Source organism: Lissotriton vulgaris, chromosome 5 (genome assembly GCF_964263255.1).
Source record: "Lissotriton vulgaris chromosome 5, aLisVul1.2, whole genome shotgun sequence".
Classification (NCBI taxonomy): domain Eukaryota; kingdom Metazoa; phylum Chordata; class Amphibia; order Caudata; family Salamandridae; genus Lissotriton; species Lissotriton vulgaris.
The window spans coordinates 877,416,895-877,436,268 of NC_141693.1; the positions used below are offsets into that span (position 1 = coordinate 877,416,895).

The 19,374-nt window shown below is 44.7% G+C and overlaps 1 protein-coding gene across 1 annotated transcript in view; it reads left to right on the plus strand.

Moving 5' to 3' along the window:
* DNTTIP2 (deoxynucleotidyltransferase terminal interacting protein 2) overlaps window positions 1-19,374 on the plus strand; it is a 228,946-nt gene that overhangs the window by 90,559 nt on the left and 119,013 nt on the right. The gene's annotated exons all lie outside the window — the stretch shown is intronic.

Below are 19,374 nucleotides of genomic sequence, written 5' to 3' on the forward strand. Positions count from 1 at the left end.
TAGAGTAACTTGTATTGGAAACAATTTCTCAAGCCTGCTTTTCTGCTTGGCCATAACGAAGTGGCCATAACGAAGTGATGGATCTCGAAGGTAAAATGACAATTTGTTGGCTACGCTGGCTTTGTATGCACATTTTAAGTTGTCAAAAGATGAAAAGTCCTTGAACAGTTTATCAACCATCACAAATTAAACTCTTTGCAGCTCTCTACAATAATAATCATATTAGACGTTCCCCTTTTTACGTTCTATTGTAGGTGATTAATGGAGTATGGGAAGCAGCGGACAGGCTTGGCGTCTGTCTTTTCAGTACATAGCCAACTTAGTTACATCGAGTTCTGACGCAAGGTTATAGTGCTAAAATGCAGACCTTTTTAGGTCGAGCCTGTCAATGCGCGTGCGCATTGAGCTTGCAAGAGATATTGGGGCTTAACGAGAGCTTAACCATCGGCGATTTGATGCTGTGCCCGTGAAAAGCAAGCTCAATGCGCAAGCGCATTGACCTAAAAAGCGCGTGCACATGAAAGCCAGCCATCTGTTGCTTCCCCAGCGTGGTGCCGCCAGCAGCTTCACTTAAAAGGGATCCGCTCCGCCCCCTGCTGCATCAAAGGCTTTCATTTCGCACTTTTCACGGCCGCCAGGCTGTGTCGCATTGCTCCTCCCCACAGCAATGCCAAGAGCTTGTTTGTATATTGCCTGCCATTGCTGAAAGTGTCTTTGGTTGATTTTTGCAAATTATTTGCTCCTTATGATCACGTCTGTCTTGCCGCATCTTTTTACACGGGAGTATGCAACTTTTGGCTTGCTGCACAATGCGGCTGCTTGTCTATCATCGTCGGAAGCTGCAAAGCGTGGCTAGAATAATAACCCGCCCACCCCTGTCTGTTGCTGAGAGCTGGCGGGGTGGCTGTGCAAAGGCAGCATTCTGCTCCACATGCCTCTCATTACAGAGCTATCGCGGGATTAGCACTGTGTGCTTACAGCATTCACGTGCGTGTATATTACTGACCTATTTAAAGGCGACCTCTAGTACGAGGCCATATATGGAGCAGCCGCTGAGCCTGTTCGAGAGATTTGTTAGAAGAAGTGATCACTGTAAACTGTTTCTTCCAGAAACTTCCTACCCGTGTTCCCAGCACCCAAACCAGTTTTTTTTTCTCCTGTGAAAGTTATAAGGGCCAGCTACTTAAACAAAAACCTTGCTTGTGTGCTGAGTGCGTGAGTGTGTGTTTGTGTAACATAGTATGTGAAAGGGCTGTCATCAGCCTGTAAATGGAGCTGGGAAGTCGGGCGGATGTGTCTGCTTTTGGACTCTGTCCATTGGCCTGTGCCCACTTGAAACAGGCTGGGGCAGGATTGCGTTGTCTTTCCAACTCAGTAACGTGATATTTAAGGCAGCGAAGATCGTAAAAGTGGCAACTCTGCTTTCTTTCTCCCAAGAAACCACACCAGAATCATGACTTAATTGGATGGGCAGCACGGCCTGAAAGCACGTGGGCTTATCCAATTCGTATTTTGAGGCAAATTACTCTAAATTACACTGTATTGTGTCCCACCCAACAGACGTCATGAGGAAAATACCACCAGGGACTCAAACATGTCTGAGGCAAAATAACTTTTAGAAAAGGTCTCTGTATAGATACATTTACTATAATACTTTTTTCAAATGTTAATATAATTTGACGTTTTATACTACACAAACAACCAAAAATATAGATATATTGATGGTTATTTTTCTAAGTTCCCAACTAAACAACGTACATTGAAAGTTTGTTTCCATTTATAGAGGAGTGTCAAACCAAGTGCCTTAAAAATAACTACAATAAAATATCACTGTATTTCAAGGACTAGGTTTAATGGGAAATACGGAATGCTTTTGTAGTCTCCCTTACCCATACAGTTTGTAGCAGCTCAGACAAAATATTTGTTCCTATATAAATTCATCCTGTGCAAGATTTTAAGCTGTTCTCACACCCGCCCTACCCCTCGTTCCCCTGCAAAGTCTGGACAGAGCAGCCCCCTCCACCCTTCTCCACTATGCTTAGTGCTTACACATTCCTAATGGCACCTCTGGGTGCCTCTCCTTGCTTCAGCCCCCACTCCAGCCTCAGAGCGTGCATGTATTTCCAATGCTTGGATAACATCCTCGGGCAGCAGCTGCTTGTTTTCTTTACCGAGTATGTTCTTCCTGTGTGTGGTGTGGGCTTTCGATTCAGGATATTTTTATTTATTTTTTTGCCGTTTTCTCCTCAAGAATATACATTTGTTTGTAGGTGGGGCCGATTTTTGCATTTTAAGGCATATAAACATAACAAGCAGGAGCCGAAACAATTCAAGGAGACCCCAATTACTGGAAACTGCAAAGAGCAGCACTTCCTACTGCACCGCCTGACCCATGGCCCGCCGACACTGTGTCACCAATTCACCCGCCCAAAATCCAGAACTTACCTTCAACCCAGATAGATAGAAACATTCCAAAGAAGCGTCCCAGATAGGGAACGCCGTGCAACCGCGTCATTGGTTTCACTTCCAGACATGCAGGTCACTGATGTTCTATTGCAAAAGGTTCCATAGTATGGCGTGGTATAGGTATGTATATAGTGCCTACTACCCATTATGCAGCGCTGAAGTGGTTAGCGGGCGGGTAGCATGTCACTCACACTCTCTCTCTCTCACTCCACACAGCACTCTTTTTCCCTCCATACATCACTCTCTCTCTCCCTCCATACATCACTCTCTCCATAAACACCACACTTGCACTATGTCCATTCCAAAATCACTTTCTATCTCTCATAGTCGCCACATTAATCTCTCTCGCTCTCTCAAACCCACTAACAGCCTCATTCTATATCACAATTACCACATCACTCTCTCTCAATTGCCAATTCACACTCTCTGTTGCCAAATCACTCAATATAAATAGCCTACTCTCTCATGCCCGCACTACAAACCGCACTCTTGCTCTCAGTCCATACACCAGTCTCACTCTACCGCAATATATGACTCTTGCTCACCCTCCATACATCACTCTATCTCTCACTCCAAAACACTCTATAACTCTATAAAAAACATACCTCAAGATTTTCAGAACTCACTTTCTCTCTATATCTCTATACAACACAGCCTCTCTCTCAATCTCTCTTTCACATCTCTCGCAATCTCTCTCTATATCCCTCACCACCTCTAGCTCTCTATACATCTCTCTACCTCAACACCTCTCTCTCTAGCTCACAAAAACACACACACTCCAACTCTCACACACACACCACCTCGCTAACACACACCCACCATCACTCACTCACACACACCCACCATCACTCACTCACACACCCACCATCACACAAACCCCTTCGATCACACACACACACCCCTTCGATCACACACACCCCTTCGATCACACACACCCCTTCGATCACACACACCCCTTCGATCACACACACACACCCCTTCGATCACACACACACACACCCCTTCGATCACACACACACACACCCCTTCGATCACACACACACACCCCTTCGATCACACACACACACCCCTTCGATCACACACACACACACCCCTTCGATCACACACACACACACACCCCTTCGATCACACACACACCCCTTCGATCACACACACCCCTTCGATCACACACACCCCTTCGATCACACACACCCCCCTTCGATCACACACACCCCTTCGATCACACACACACACCTTCGATCACACACGCACACCTTCGATCACACACACCCCTTCGATCACACCCCTTTGATCACACACACCCTTTTGATCACACACACACCCCTTTGATCACACACACACCCCTTTGATCACACACACACCCCTTTGATCACACACACACCCCTTTGATCACACACACACCCCTTTGATCACACACACACCCCTTTGATCACACACACACCCCTTTGATCACACACACACCCCTTTGATCACACACACACACCCCTTTGATCACACACACACCCCTTTGATCACACACACACCCCTTTGATCACACACACACCCCTTTGATCACACACACACCCCTTTGATCACACACACACCCCTTTGATCACACACACACCCCTTTGATCACACACACACCCCTTTGATCACACACACACCCCTTTGATCACACACACCCCTTTGATCACACACACACCCCTTTGATCACACACACACCCCTTTGATCACACACACACCCCTTTGATCACACACACACCCCTTTGATCACACACACACCCCTTTGATCACACACACACCCCTTTGATCACACACACACACCCCTTTGATCACACACACACCCCTTTGATCACACACACACACCCCTTTGATCACACACACACCCCTTTGATCACACACACACCCCTTTGATCACACACACACCCCTTTGATCACACACACACCCCTTTGATCACACACACACCCCTTTGATCACACACACACCCCTTTGATCACACACACACCCCTTTGATCACACACACACCCCTTTGATCACACACACACCCCTTTGATCACACACACACCCCTTTGATCACACACACACCCCTTTGATCACACACACACCCCTTTGATCACACACACACCCCTTTGATCACACACACACCCCTTTGATCACACACACACCCCTTTGATCACACACACACCCCTTTGATCACACACACCCCTTTGATCACACACACACCCCTTTGATCACACACACACCCCTTTGATCACACACACACCCCTTTGATCACACACACACCCCTTTGATCACACACACACCCCTTTGATCACACACACACCCCTTTGATCACACACACACCCCTTTGATCACACACACACCCCTTTGATCACACACACACCCCTTTGATCACACACACACCCCTTTGATCACACACACCCCTTTGATCACACACACCCCTTTGATCACACACACACCCCTTTGATCACACACACCCCTTTGATCACACACACCCCTTTGATCACACACACCCCTTTGATCACACACACCCCTTTGATCACACCCCCCCCTTTGATCACACCCCCCCCTTTGATCACACCCCCCACACACCCCTTTGATCACACACACCCCTTTGATCACACCCCCCCCCTTTGATCACACCCCCCCTTTGATCACACCCCCCCTTTGATCACACCCCCCCTTTGATCACACCCCCCCTTTGATCACACCCCCCCTTTGATCACACCCCCCCCTTTGATCACACCCCCCCCTTTGATCACACCCCCCCCTTTGATCACACCCCCCCCTTTGATCACACCCCCCCCTTTGATCACACCCCCCCCCCTTTGATCACACCCCCCCCCCCCTTTGATCACACCCCCCCCCCCTTTGATCACACCCCCCCCTTTGATCACACCCCCCCCCTTTGATCACACCCCCCCCCCTTTGATCACACACCCCCCCCTTTGATCACACACCCCCCCCTTTGATCACACACCCCCCCCTTTGATCACACACCCCCCCCTTTGATCACACACCCCCCCCTTTGATCACACACCCCCCCCTTTGATCACACCCCCCCCCCTTTGATCACACCCCCCCCCCTTTGATCACACCCCCCCCCTTTGATCACACACCCCCCCTTTGATCACACCCCCCCCTTTGATCACACACCCCCTTTGATCACACACCCCCTTTGATCACACACCCCCTTTGATCACACACCCCCCTTTGATCACACACACCCCCCTTTGATCACACACACCCCCCTTTGATCACACACACCCCCCTTTGATCACACACACCCCCCTTTGATCACACACACCCCCCTTTGATCACACACACCCCCCTTTGATCACACACCCCCCTTTGATCACACACACCCCCCTTTGATCACACACACACACACTCACACACACTCACACACACTCACACACACACACACACACCCTCACACACACACACACACCCCACACACACACACACACCCTCCCTCTCACACAAAAACACACTAGACGAAACCACAATAGCCGCCCAAAAAATAGACACAATCAACATAGGACCCAACACCATAGCTAACAAGACTAGAAACGACACAACACTAGCACACACCACAATATTAGCCAACAGCCTAGCAGACATCATTGTGGTCGCCAAGGAACACTATGTGCCTTTTTATCATTTAATTCTGCATGTTGGCAACAAAAAGCGTTCAACGTGTATGTAACAAGCAGAATCACTTCACAAATAAAAACACGTTTTCAACAGTGAAAAATTAAAGGATTTTTTTCACTTATTATTCTTCATGTGACATACATAGTTTTTGTATTGAACCCGTTAAGGAGTTTCAGCAAAAGAAAAACACAGAGGTGGAGTGGCGGTCGAAGACAAAATGTACAACTTTATTATAAACAAAAGCTCACTCTATCTATCTATCGCATAACCACAGCATCACTCAGCACCACCACAGCATCACTCAGGGGTGCCACAACATCACTATGCCCTACCACAGCATCACTGAACGCCACAGCATTACGTGTCGCCACCACAACATCACTCAGGGCCACCACTGCATCAATCTGTGCAACCATTCAACAACTGTTTCAAATATGTTCTATCAATGTTTCAAGCTTTATTACAAATGTCACAAAAAGATGTTAATATTTCACTTCTGTTCTTGGATTTTCGTCACAATAAAATACACTGAACATAATCTTCACAAAAGTTATTTACAAAACTTTAAGCTATTGCCATTATAATTTACAATAACTTTTTTATTTAAGTATTACTTATTTAAAAAAATTAAAAGCCAATGTTATTTGTAATATCAATACATCGAAGTCACGTAAATACAACACATATTGCATTATTGCATTACAAATGCTATAGGTTTCATATTTGCAAAAGTTATAACTATTGGCATTGTAAATGACAAAGCTATTAATTTCGCTATTTTCAAAACCCAACACATAAATAATAAATGTGTCATTTACAATACCATTAGCTCAAACTTTCCTAATGCGAGAACTATTGCATTGCAAATGCTTGTTTTTCTTTATTCTGGTGCTGCATATCTGTCTTTTATTTATGTGCTTTTATAGCGCCTGAATAAATCCCTGAAGGGGTATCTCCGCGCTTATGCTGGTTGAAGGAGATTTATACCATGCCTAGTCACTTACAGAGGTAGCGAGGCATGAACTGATTAACTAATAGTGAAAAGGTGAGTCGTGAGGGTTTTACGAAAGGATAGGTGGTTGGTAATGAGTTTGAGTTTGGGGGGAAGGGAGTTCCAGAGAGCAGGTCCTGTGTGTGCCAGAGCACGACCTCCCTGACGAGATTTTTTTTATTTTAGGGACCTGTAGTAAATGGAGATTGCTCGATCGTAGGGATCGGCCTGGGACATAGGGTTGAAAAGCTTTAGTCAGATATTTGGGGCCCTTTCCTGTCAGGCATTTTTGAATGGTACACAGAATTTTAAACTTCGTGCGTTGCCGCACTGGCAGCCAGTGGAGTTTAGCTAGTAGAGAATGGGAGGGAGTTCTAGATGGAACATTAAGGACTAGTCTCGCCGCCGTGTTTTGGACTACTTGCAGTTTGTTTAATTGGCCTTCATTAGTTGACAAAAGAAGGCCATTGCAGTAGTCCAATCTACTTATCACTAGTGCCTGGACTAGGGTTTTCCTGTGACTATCAGGTATATAGGGGAACACCCTTTTTCAATAGTCCAATGGCCCTGAAGCATGTGCCCGCAACTTGGTTGACATGATGTTTAAAAGTCAAGGCTTGATCGAATAACACCCCAAGTTTTTGACAGTCTGTTTCGGGACAGGAACTGGTCCTAGTTCTGTGGGCCACCACTCCCCAGACCACAATGTCGTTGCCTCCCCGAACAATAAAACTTCAGTTTTGCCCACGTTGCATTGTAGGCAGTTCTCGGCCATCCATCTTGACACGGCCCTCATGCCTTCTGCAAAGGATTTTTGCAGGACAGGTGTAAAAGTTTTGAAGGGAAACAGAAGCTGGGTGTCATCAGCGTAGGATATCTGGGTAAACCCATAGGGCCTCACTAATTCGGCCAGGGGGGGCCACATACACATTAAATAATGTGGGGCTAAGGCATGAGCCCTGTGGCACACCCCTGGTGAGCTCCCTAGAGATGGATTTATGGGAGCCCAGCCTGACTTCTTGAGAGCGGCAGGAGAGGAAACTTTCCACCCAAGACAAGGCTGCACCTCCCAGCCCTACATTCCTCAGACGGTCGAGAAGCACTTTGTGAGGCACCGTGTCGAAAGCAGCAGACAAATCCAACAGCACCAGAATCATAGACCCCCCACTATCCAGTGTCATCCTGATGTTATTGGTCACTTCTAGTAGGGCCGATTCGGTGCTGTGGTTTGGCCTGAACCCAGATTGAGAGGGGTCCAGGCCTTCTGCTGCCTCGAGGTGATTCGATAGGTGGGTGTTCACGTGCTTCTCTGTCATCTTACCGATGTAGGGTAGGAAGGGAGATGGGCCGGAGGTTGGAAAGGTCTGTCCAGGGGGAGGCCGCTTTCTTCCTTATAGGGTTTACCACCGCTATCTTCCATTCCCTAGGGACTTGTCCCTTCGCCAGTGAGGTATTCATAACTGACTGAATGGAGGGTCCCAAGATGGAAATCAAAGGGGCCACCATTTTAGCAGGAAGGTGGTCATTTGGGGAGCCGGATTTCATGTGGTTGATGAGGAATGGAAGATCTGAATCACTGACTGGTGGAATAGTAAGAAAGGTGTTTTTAGTATGTGCAGAGGGTACACATGGGGGGTAGGGCCGGGTCTCTGTGCCTTGAGAAGCGATAATTTTATTGTAAATCAAATTGATTTTGTCCTCAAAGAACATGGAGATCTCATCGCACAGTGTCTGTGAGGCATCGTCAGGGCTCTCACTGGCTGTCGGTTTTACAAAACTTAGCAGGATTTTAAATAATTCCCTCGGACAGTTTCCCGCCTCAGCTAGTTGTAGGGATACATTATTTTTTCTTGCAAGTTTTATATTTTTGTAGTAATTTGACTGAGCCTCTAAAAACATTTTCCTTTCCTGCCCATTTTTAGATTTCCTCCACGCTTTTTCTAGCCTCCTACATTTCTGTTTTTCTTTCCTGAGGTCAAGGGTATACCACTTTTCTTGTTTGGTGGGGGGGTACTGCTTATGAAGTTTTAGCGGGGCAAGGGTGTCAATAGCTAGTTTAAGAGAATTATTGTATTTTTCCAGTGCCACTTCGGCTGAGTCTACTTCGGAGAACTGAGGTTGTTGCCAATGTTCACGCAGATTTTCAGCTGATATTTTATGCCATTGGCGACGGTAGATAGGAGGAGGTGGTGTTCTGGGTTGTTGTTTGGTTGGTCCTGCCAGATAGAACTCAATCAAAAAGTGGTCTGTCCAGTGGATTTCTGTAGCAGGGAGGCACCTGATTTTAGTGCAGTTGGAAAATATGGAGTAGAGGGTGTGACCCGCTATATGAGTCGCACCACTATTTTTTATCTCTAGTCCAAGGTTGGACAGATCGGCTGTTAGTTGAATTGTTTCAAGGTCTTCAGGGTTGTCCATATGTATATTAAAATCACCAAGGAGAAAAAAGTCCTCCTTTGCCCTGACATGGGGTGCCAGTAATTCCAGAAGAGACAGAGCAAAGTCTGGATTCTGTCCCGGTGGGCGATATATTAGTGCGCCCTTCCATGAGATGTTGCTTGCTAGGTTAATTTTGAATACCATGATTTCCAGCAGAGGGGTGGAGCTTTGTTCTAACATTGCTATCTTATAAGTGTCTTTAAATATGATGGCTAATCCACCTCCTGTTTTAATTGGCCTATCCACATGTATGATTTTGTAACCTGCTGGGACCCCTAATGTTATTGCAGTTATTGTATGGGGTTTCATCCACGTTTCAGTGAGAAAACATATGTCAGGTTGCTGGGAAAAAATCAGATCCCAGATCTGAAGTTGATGTTTAGGAAGGGACCGTACGTTAAGGAGAAGACACTTAAGTTCCAGGGGAGATGCTAATGTGGTTACATTGTCGTGGGTGCTGTCTGTTGCCACAATTGATTGATAATGACATTGTAGACATGAGAAGCAACCCTCGAGTAGCTTACAGGATATTCGAGTATCACAGATCCTCGTGGGTTGTAGCTGGTGCAGGGAGCTAGCGGGATGGGTAATGAAACGAGTACCTGTAATGTTGGGGTCCATAATACATGGGCCCTAGCCCCTATGCCACGTCCTGTCGCGGACAGGCGCAGACGGGCAGCTCTTTGGCTGGTCTTCGGCGTCGCTTCGGCGACGCTGCGCGCGATCTCTGCGCGTATCTAGGGGGCGATGGCTAAATAGGCCCTAAAGAAGCAACCACTAGAGCGCTAACCGCTCGGGAAGTGCCCCCGCAGGAAGTGACTGGCTTTCCCTGACCCGCCCTCCGCGCAACGGTACTGGCTACCGCGTCGGATCGGGGCGGGCAGGAGTAATGACGAGCACAGGCTTTCCCTTTACTATGAGTGCTCCCTCCCCTTTGTAATCAGGGTGGGGGCGAAGGTATCTATTGCACAAAGCAGCAAGTGTGAGGATTTTACAAATGCGTGCAGTTAAAGTGAGTAAGGGATTTTAAAATGAGTACACAGGCTAAAACATCGTTATTACATCAACAATGAATTTAAAAAAAGGTTATGCAGGCAAATCACAGTTCTTACATGCATCAGTACTCAAGTAGTGCGAGGCACAATCGCGTTTCCTTCAGCAAGCTAAGCAGAATTGAGACTCTGCCACCGTCTCTCATCTCAACCTAAAGGACAAAGTGTGAGGCAGTGATGATCAGTTAGAGAAGACTACATAGCATGTATGGCTCCCCTTTTGTTGAAGGGGAGTGTCTTTGGAGGTGGTATTACGTTCTGAGGTCTCTCCATAGGCAAAATAAATATTGTAGATTGTTGTTAAAAGCTGTAGGTAGCTGTCCTGCTCTGCATATTTCTTCAGTTTTGTTCTGGTAGTTCCCTAGGGGTATATATCAGCTGTGTTTACGCCAAGCAATCATTTCCTTGTTAAAGCAGTGCTCCACCAGCCGCCCCTGAGAAAATGGGATACCCCACGCATGTAAACCAATTTGACCTCTTTTTAGATTATTGTTAAGGGTTGAAGGGTGTACCCAATGGACAGTGGGTACGCACTGCATTCACTGGTTCCCCTTGGTTAAAGGGGAAACGTGTTCAGGAATTAGTTTGCAGTTGTCTTTCAAATGCAGTATTTCCAACTCTAGTAAGTACAGCAAAGGTTCAAATGGTATTGAAATAAAGATGACCTCTATCTGCTAAAGCATGGATACTCTTAAACATTTGCCCCGGGGCCACAAAGTATAGTCAGTGGTGTGACCGAGCGCCGCACTGATGCCGGGAGGGTGGCGGTAAGGGGTCTGGGCGGGTCAGGGATTGTGTAAGGATGTATAAAACCATGTTAAATAAGTGGGCAAGCATTTATTTGTAGGTTAATATATGCTTGCCCGTTCATTTAACATTTAAAAACTATATTTTTGATCAGCCACTAAACAGCAGCTTGTGCTGCTGTTCACGGGGGGGAGGGGCATGTAAAAGGTCAAGAGGGCCATATTTTGAGTATCACTGAGCTAACGTAACACCACACCAAGGTCCGAGGTAAAAAGGAAACCCATTGTGTTCCCCCTCAGTTTGGAAATGTGCTTGTATGAAAAACCTAGGACTGCCTGAAGATGATCATATAGCAGGAGGACCAGTCTCTAGTTAATTTATTGAGGGAGAGCTCCTGCGTATGCGTACCTTGCCTATTGTTGTCTTCCGAACTGGAAGGAGTATCCAGGGTGTATTATGGGCTATGTACATATGAGAATGCTAGGGGATAGGCGAGAGATTAAAACAAGTGTCTAATAATGGTACTTTAACTGTTAAATGCGAGGCTGGAGTGTCCATGGCTGATTAACTTTTAAATGTAAGGATAGGGAATATATCTCCATTATAAGTACACAAATTAGGGTGGAGTTAAAACATGACTGCCCTGCATGGAACCTTCCCTCTGGAAAAGATACTTCTGAGAAGTAGTGTTTTAATTTAAGAATGGGAGGCTTCTCTTTGAGACTACTTACAAGGTGAGAGCAGGATTGGGAAACTTTTAGGTCACTTCCTACGAGGATATCAAGACTAGATCAGGTTGGCATACCTCCCATATCGAAAGGCACTTTTTCAGAAATGTTAGGAAACATTTTTATTGATGGTAAATGTTAAGTGCATTAGTATAGCTGGGAAGACAGTTTGTTACAAAATTAGTGTTGTCAAGAAGAAGGTGGTATAATGCATAAGAATATCACCGAAACGTGGATGATTTTAGGGATCTTACCACTATGGAGACCGAATGTATTTCGCCAGGAATTATGCTGTTGTGTAATGGGCAACATATTTCTGGGGATTACCGTCATTATTCCCGGGCTAGCATTTTTCCTGGATTTCCTAATGTGCCAGTGTGTTTTCAGGAATTGCTATCATTGTTCCGGGGTCTGATTTGTTGCCAAGAAATGCCAATATTGTGCCTGGGCTGGCACCTTGCATGGAATCGTCACCACATTGACAGGGCCAGCATTTTATCATGGATTTCCACTGTTGTCAGGCCCATTATATCACAAGCACACAAACAAAGTAACAGATATGCAATTGCAGACATGCACTTAACAGACATGCTCACTAATACAAACACACAGACCTTAACGAACACATGCAAAAATGCACTTGTGTGCACGCACACAGTGCAGCTTTGTGCTGCTCAGGCAGGCCTACCTCTTCTTCTCTCCCAGGCTCACACAGCTCTGATAGGCACTCCCACACGTGAGAGGAACAGCCTTTGAGCTTGTATGGTGGGCAAGCAGGTATGGGGGGAGGGGCAAGCAGGTATGCGGGTGGGGTTTCCCCTTTGAGCAACTCCTACTGCTGCTCTTAAGTAAGTGGGAGGGGGTAAATCCGCCGCTGCTCCCCTCTCCTGAGCTTGCAGTGCTCCCAGGAGGGGGGAATGCTTTGGACAGCATATGAGACATTTATGAAAACTTGTAGAAAACGAGTTGACCGTAGAAGATCAAAATCACGTTTTTTTTATTTAGACTGTTTTTATGTTTTTTTTTATTGCATCTTGTCCTTCCTTTTAGGGTTTTTTATTATAAAGGTAAGCCTTCTTTGTTTTTAATCGTATGCATTTGTATCCCTCTATGTGCAATAACTGAAAATATTTTTTTGTGATTTTGTGGTAATGTCATGTTGCACTATATGTTCACTGCCCTGTATGAAGTATTTTTGGTTGTAATCTATTTAAATGTGTCCATGGCATTACTCCTCCTTAAATAAATTGACTTTTTAGAATGTTTTCCATCACACCTGGAATCTTTGTCACAGATCCTTTTTAAGGTCATCATTTATTTAGTGCCCATTTCAATATCTGGGGAAAGAGTTGCATTCTCTTCATCTTCAAATTTACATTGCTCGTGCAATCTCTTCACCCCCGCTTACTGCTGAAAGATTGTATTCTTGTCTCTCACTCTTATTGTATTTCGTCTTTGTTAGGATTCATTTAGGTCACATTTACTTTTTATTTGCAACGTTATTTGTTTTTGAGGGAATGATCTTTTGCACAACTGCACTTTACAAATGTTTCCACATGGAGGCATATTATCACTATATTTTGTCTATCTAGTGATGCTGCTGGGCTTAGAACCCTGGCAACCAGTTTCGAAAGTCAACACATCTGCTACTAAAAAGTCACAAGTCTCTTGGGAGTTTGTTTTACAAAAAAGTGACTGATTTTGACAAAGGGGTTAGGATAGTTTGCCTGGCAAATAAAAATGTATCATTAGAAGTAATATTTGTATTAAATTATTATATATATATAGAGCCCAAACGCCAGATGAACATTTTAAATGGCTTTAATTAAAGTATAGTGTCCTAACAACTTTTCTTGTGATGATTAGAGGACCGATACGTATTAGTGATGGCTTCCAAACTTCTTCTTCAGATGTGGTTAATCACCAAGTTTGAGTGTGTTAAAATTCGTCCACTCTGACCTGAGAGAGTTGATTGAGCTGAAGTATGATATTGTATGCCAATAGAAATGCAAACTGCTTAGTTTTCTCATTCTGGTATCGTTGGCCAAACTAAATTCAACATGACCTACTATTAACATTGCCAAGGTAAAACATTCTTTGCGGTTTCCACACTGGTATGCTGCCTGTTAGTTTTCTTTTTTGGGCCAAATGTGCTTTAAAAGGTATTGGATAAAGGTCTGCCACTATTCGTGTGCATTTAAAACTTCCTCAATCATAAATTGAAACAAATGGCGATTTTAGATGGATATCGTGTGAAAACATACCCTTTTCTTGTAGTAGGCTTCAGATTACCAATTATATATGCTGCCAAAGTGGCTACATCCTTTTTCCTGTGTTCAAACTAGACTGAATTTCAAGGGCTTTTATCTTGGTTGAATATTCTGATTTAGAAAGCTGAAGACTAGATAGAGTTAAGATAGTCATCCCCATTCTCTTGTCTCTCAGGCTTTGAAAGAGTTGCCTTGCGACCTATTCGGAGTTGATGCAGATTTTCCACAGTTTTAATTGGAAGAAATCATGATTTTATTAAAGGCACAGAGGCAAATGTTATGTATAATCCTTTATTGCTCTCAAACACAGCAGCAACATCAAAAACTAGAATTGGAACATAATAGAACTCTAGAACATTGAACATACATACAACATCAAAACAGTCCGCCATCTTCTCTTTTATTAGCCTTGAATCCAACAAAGTCCCATCCCAAGAACTAAAAAGGCCAATCCATTTGCGTCCTCCAAAGACTTGTCCCCGATATCCATCTTCTCTGCTTTAACCTAAACAAAAAAGAAAAACATTTTAAAAGGGGGAGGGTAAGTGGAGGGATGATATTCGCCTCCGTGCCTTTAATAAAATATTGATTTTCTTCCCATTAAAACTGTGGAAAATCTGCATTTTATGGCAAGGCCCGGGTGCCAATATTATGCATGTTCGAAGCTCACGAAAAACTCTCTCCAACACATTTTCCACAGGTTTAAAATTTTTTTTTTTTTAAAGTTGAATCATTTGACCAATTAGCTGCCTTCAAAATGCCACTCAAACTGGAACCTCTCATAAACGCTTTACTAGCCATAGCACCCCGACAGAATGTGGCCCAAAAACGCTCACATCCACACCAGCCTTACACATCTCCTCTTTCACCCACCTAGCCAAGGTTGGAGCAGAAACTGCCCTAAAAGGCCTCCTGAAAGAAATTAACAACTGAGAACAACCACACCCCCTTAAACCAATTGTTCCCAACTCGTACCCTCTCAAACAATGAACCACACACATTGCCCTAGACATAGTCTTCGTCCTTTTTCGCAACTCAAAACACACTCTCCTGTTGGTAACTCCTAGAATTCACCTCCACATCTCTAATATCTGAAACCTGCCTAAAAGAGACCAAACACAAAAGCATTGCCAATTTCCACAATTACAACTTAAGATTCAACGACAAATTTACACCCCAACTGTCCTACTCCTTTAGAACAACCGAAACATCCCAAAGAGCATCATACTTTGCCATTGGTGGCAATTCCAACCATCCACCCAAACATGCCCAGCTGAATTTGCAGACCTGCTCAAATTCACTGTATTCTAAGCCAAACCACCTTTATACGGAACTGATAAATAATTCACAATCTCCACTAGAGGAGCTGATACGGGATCCAAACCCCTCTCAACACACCAACCACACCATTTTCCCTGAGCTGACTTGTAGACCCTTGTTGTTCCTGAAGCCCATGAACTCTCAATGAGATCCAAAGCCTTCTTTGATAATCCATGCACTTGCCAAACTCTCCTGAAATCAGCCAAGCTATATAACTCAACTGTCCTGTCTCCACCCCCCGTGCACGTTCTCCTGTGCATCCAATAAAACCTTCGGGAAAATTGGCAACAAAACAGGATCCTCCATTAACTAAATCATCACATCTGGGAACCACACTTGGGCCTGCCAAAACGGCGTTATCAGAACCAACTCTGCCCTCTCTCTCCTTACTTTCATCAACACACTGGATCATGGAGAATGACGGAAAGGCATAAAGCCTCCCCACACTCCACTCCTGTAGGAAAGCAGCATCTGCCCCTTTGCTTCCTGCCTCCAACTAAAAAAATCCATCAACTGCACATTCAGTCTGTCCGTAAATAAATCCACCTGCAGAGGACCCCGCCTCTGCTGTAACTTCTGGAAATCCGCTTCTGTGTTGCTCAACCTCTGTTTATACTGGGCCTGCACCTTAATCTGTTTTTTTCAAGCAGAACTTCCAAATCTCCTTTGCTAATGCCACTCGTCCCCTTGATGGAGGACCCCTCCGCTTGTTCACTATTGCACTGCTGAAATGTTATCCATCTTTAGCAGGACACAAAATTTTACTGGATTCTTTATGAAACTCTTGACCTCAAACGATCCTGCCAGGAGCTCCAGACCATTTATGTGAAGCTCCCTCTCCTCCTTGGACCACCGTCCCCCCGTCGACCGTGTCCCACACCTTGCTCCCCAACCAAACCGACTTGCATCCAACTCTATCTCCACCTCTGGTACCTCTATAAATATTGCTCTTCCATTTCACGCTTCCAGGCTCATCAACCAACAATCCAACTTCTCCCGATTCATTCCCACTTTCTGTGAATACTTCGCCCCTGCCTCAAATGAAAAGCCTTCAACCTCTGTAATGAAGGGGAGCGGGAAAAATCACTTGACTAGACGCTGAAAGTAGACCCAGCAATCTCACCAACTGATGCAACGTGACCCATTCGGCACTCTTCACTCTCTTTACCTCCTTTTGAATCTTTTTCACCTTCTGCATTGGTAATTTGAACACATATTCCAATGTTTGAATCGGAAAACCTAAAAACTGCATCACCTGCGCCAGCTCCACACACAACTTCTCCCTGTTTATAACAAAACCTAGATCCTCCAGAACCCTCTTTGCAAACTCTGTTTGCTCTTTTGCCAAACCTTTCTCCTTGGCCCTAATAAGAATATTGTCCAGATAAAGTAACCGTGGAATTCCCCTGGCCCTCAACCACGCTACTACTGGCCTCATTACTTTTTTAAAGCACCAAGGAGTTGACGTCAACCCGAACGGCAAACTTTAGAACCTCCAACTAACTCCTTTCCACCTGAATTAAAGGAAATTCCTGTGCTCCACACACACCAGAACAGTCAGATAAGCATCCTTCAAATCCACATCCAATCCCCTTTTCTCAACAAATCCCTTATCATATGGATTCCCTCCATTTTGAAACTATTGTAACACACCCAAATTGTTCATCTCTCAGACGTTTATAACTGGTCTCATGCCCTTGCCCTTTTATTCCAACAAAAATATACTGCTCACAAAACACCCTGGCACCATCCTCGCAACCTCTATTGCCCTTTTCTCTGCCAATGCCTCTACCTCCTTTGTAACTAGATCATTCAGTTCCTTAGAGAATCTTAAAACAGGCGGACACCTCTCCTGAACAGGAATCTCCATAAAATTTGATAGCCTGCCACTGTTTCCAATAACCACGGATCCAGAGTTATTTCCTTCCATCTTGAAACAACCTGAGCTAGTCCGTCGCCCAATTTTACATGGTTAGAAATGGGGTCTGTGAAACATCTTACCTGATGAACCTTTTTCTTCTTCCCGCCTACATTTCACAAAACCTCGATCTTTGCCTCTGTGTGTAGAAACTACCCTATTCCGATCTCGAGAAACCATATCCGAATCCTGAACCATAGGGCCTAAAACCTCTACCAAAAATCGTCTGGAAATTCCTTGACCACAGCTGGGCAATCGACCCCACATTCTCCCTGCCATAACCAAAAACCTTTTCGATATCCCTCTGGGGCTTTTGCAAAGAATTAAAGGTACCAACATAACTAGACATGTCCTTTACAACCGATCTGCCAACTTAGGGTCAATCTTTAACAAGATGCTCTTCCGCCTCTCAACACATAAGGCTGGATTAGAATTACCAAGAAGGCAAATTGCCCTCTGCACCCATCAACATGACTCCTGAACATCCACTCTGGAATTGTTAGAAAACTTTTGTAAATGGACCAAGCACACATCAACCCATCCAGGCATCCTTTCAGACCCTTTATTTAGACCGCTTTTCGGATCTCTTCCTGAATTATTTAATAAAGTCATAATTTTAGGGTCCGATTTAGGTGTATATACCACCTTGCAATCCAAACTTGGTCTTGGACACTCCGACCATAGCCTTGTCTGCACTTTCTTAGGCATCTCCCTCCTGATCCAGTATCTCACATACTTTGCTAAATGCTCTGCAGGAGTCCATTGAGGAGACAGAGGATGTTGAATCAAAAGTGGGTGAAATATTTCCTCACCCTGAGAATTCACAGAATCGCCCATCTCCAGTTTTATTTTTCTCTCAGCCACTTTTCTCCTTTTATGGGGAACCTCTTTCTCATCAGTTCTCAATTTTTAGAGCAAGTCAACTCTACATCCCCACTGGCAGAGGACGAGTCTCATTCCTCAACACTATGGCCTCTTTTGCGCCTTTATAGCACCACTCTTTGCCTTTTTATGGCATCATCAAAAGCTTGAACCTTGCGTTCAGCAACCTTTTTCCTTATTTCTCTCTACATTCTTCCTTTTTGCGACCTTTTGATTCCTTTTTCCTGAACCACCAGCAACAACCTCCACTTCTTCAGTTGCGCAAAAACTTACATTCTCACCTGACCTCTTTCTATAGTCTTTAGCCTGCAAACGTTTCTCTGCACTAATCTCCATTTTCTATCAAATGAAGCTGACATCTCCCCAAACGTTTTCTGCATATACTGCTTCATCCTTTCTTCAAATCCTGATCCTTCACTATTTTCCATCTTTATTAAATTGATTTAATTCTAGCCTTACTCTCAAACTATCTCCCTTATGAGTAAAAACCACCTAAATAACCTAAGCAGATTAACACACCCTAACTATGTCTCTCTAATCCACTTTAATATTTAAAACAACTTCCCAAAGAACAATTCCAATTTTCTTCACCCAGCTCTCTGAAAAAACGACCTCCGCCTGTACTGTCAAATTCTGACTGAAACTGCCAAGCTTTCAGTCAGTTTCCGATCGTCAAATTTTCCAAAATATGGCCGACTACATACTAACACACTTGTATTCAATTAGCCCAATCTTTCAAGATGGCCGCCGTACGTTGCGTGTGTATGGCGGCCTCCATTATCCAAAATTACACCCTTCCTTCATGCGCCACAATACGGGAGACTCGAGCATGCAGCCGTGCTCGAGCGCCAGCAAAATAATGGTGTAGACCGCTCGTGCGCTCTCCAAACAGCGCGCCAGCCTCGCGCACGGCAAGCACTGTAC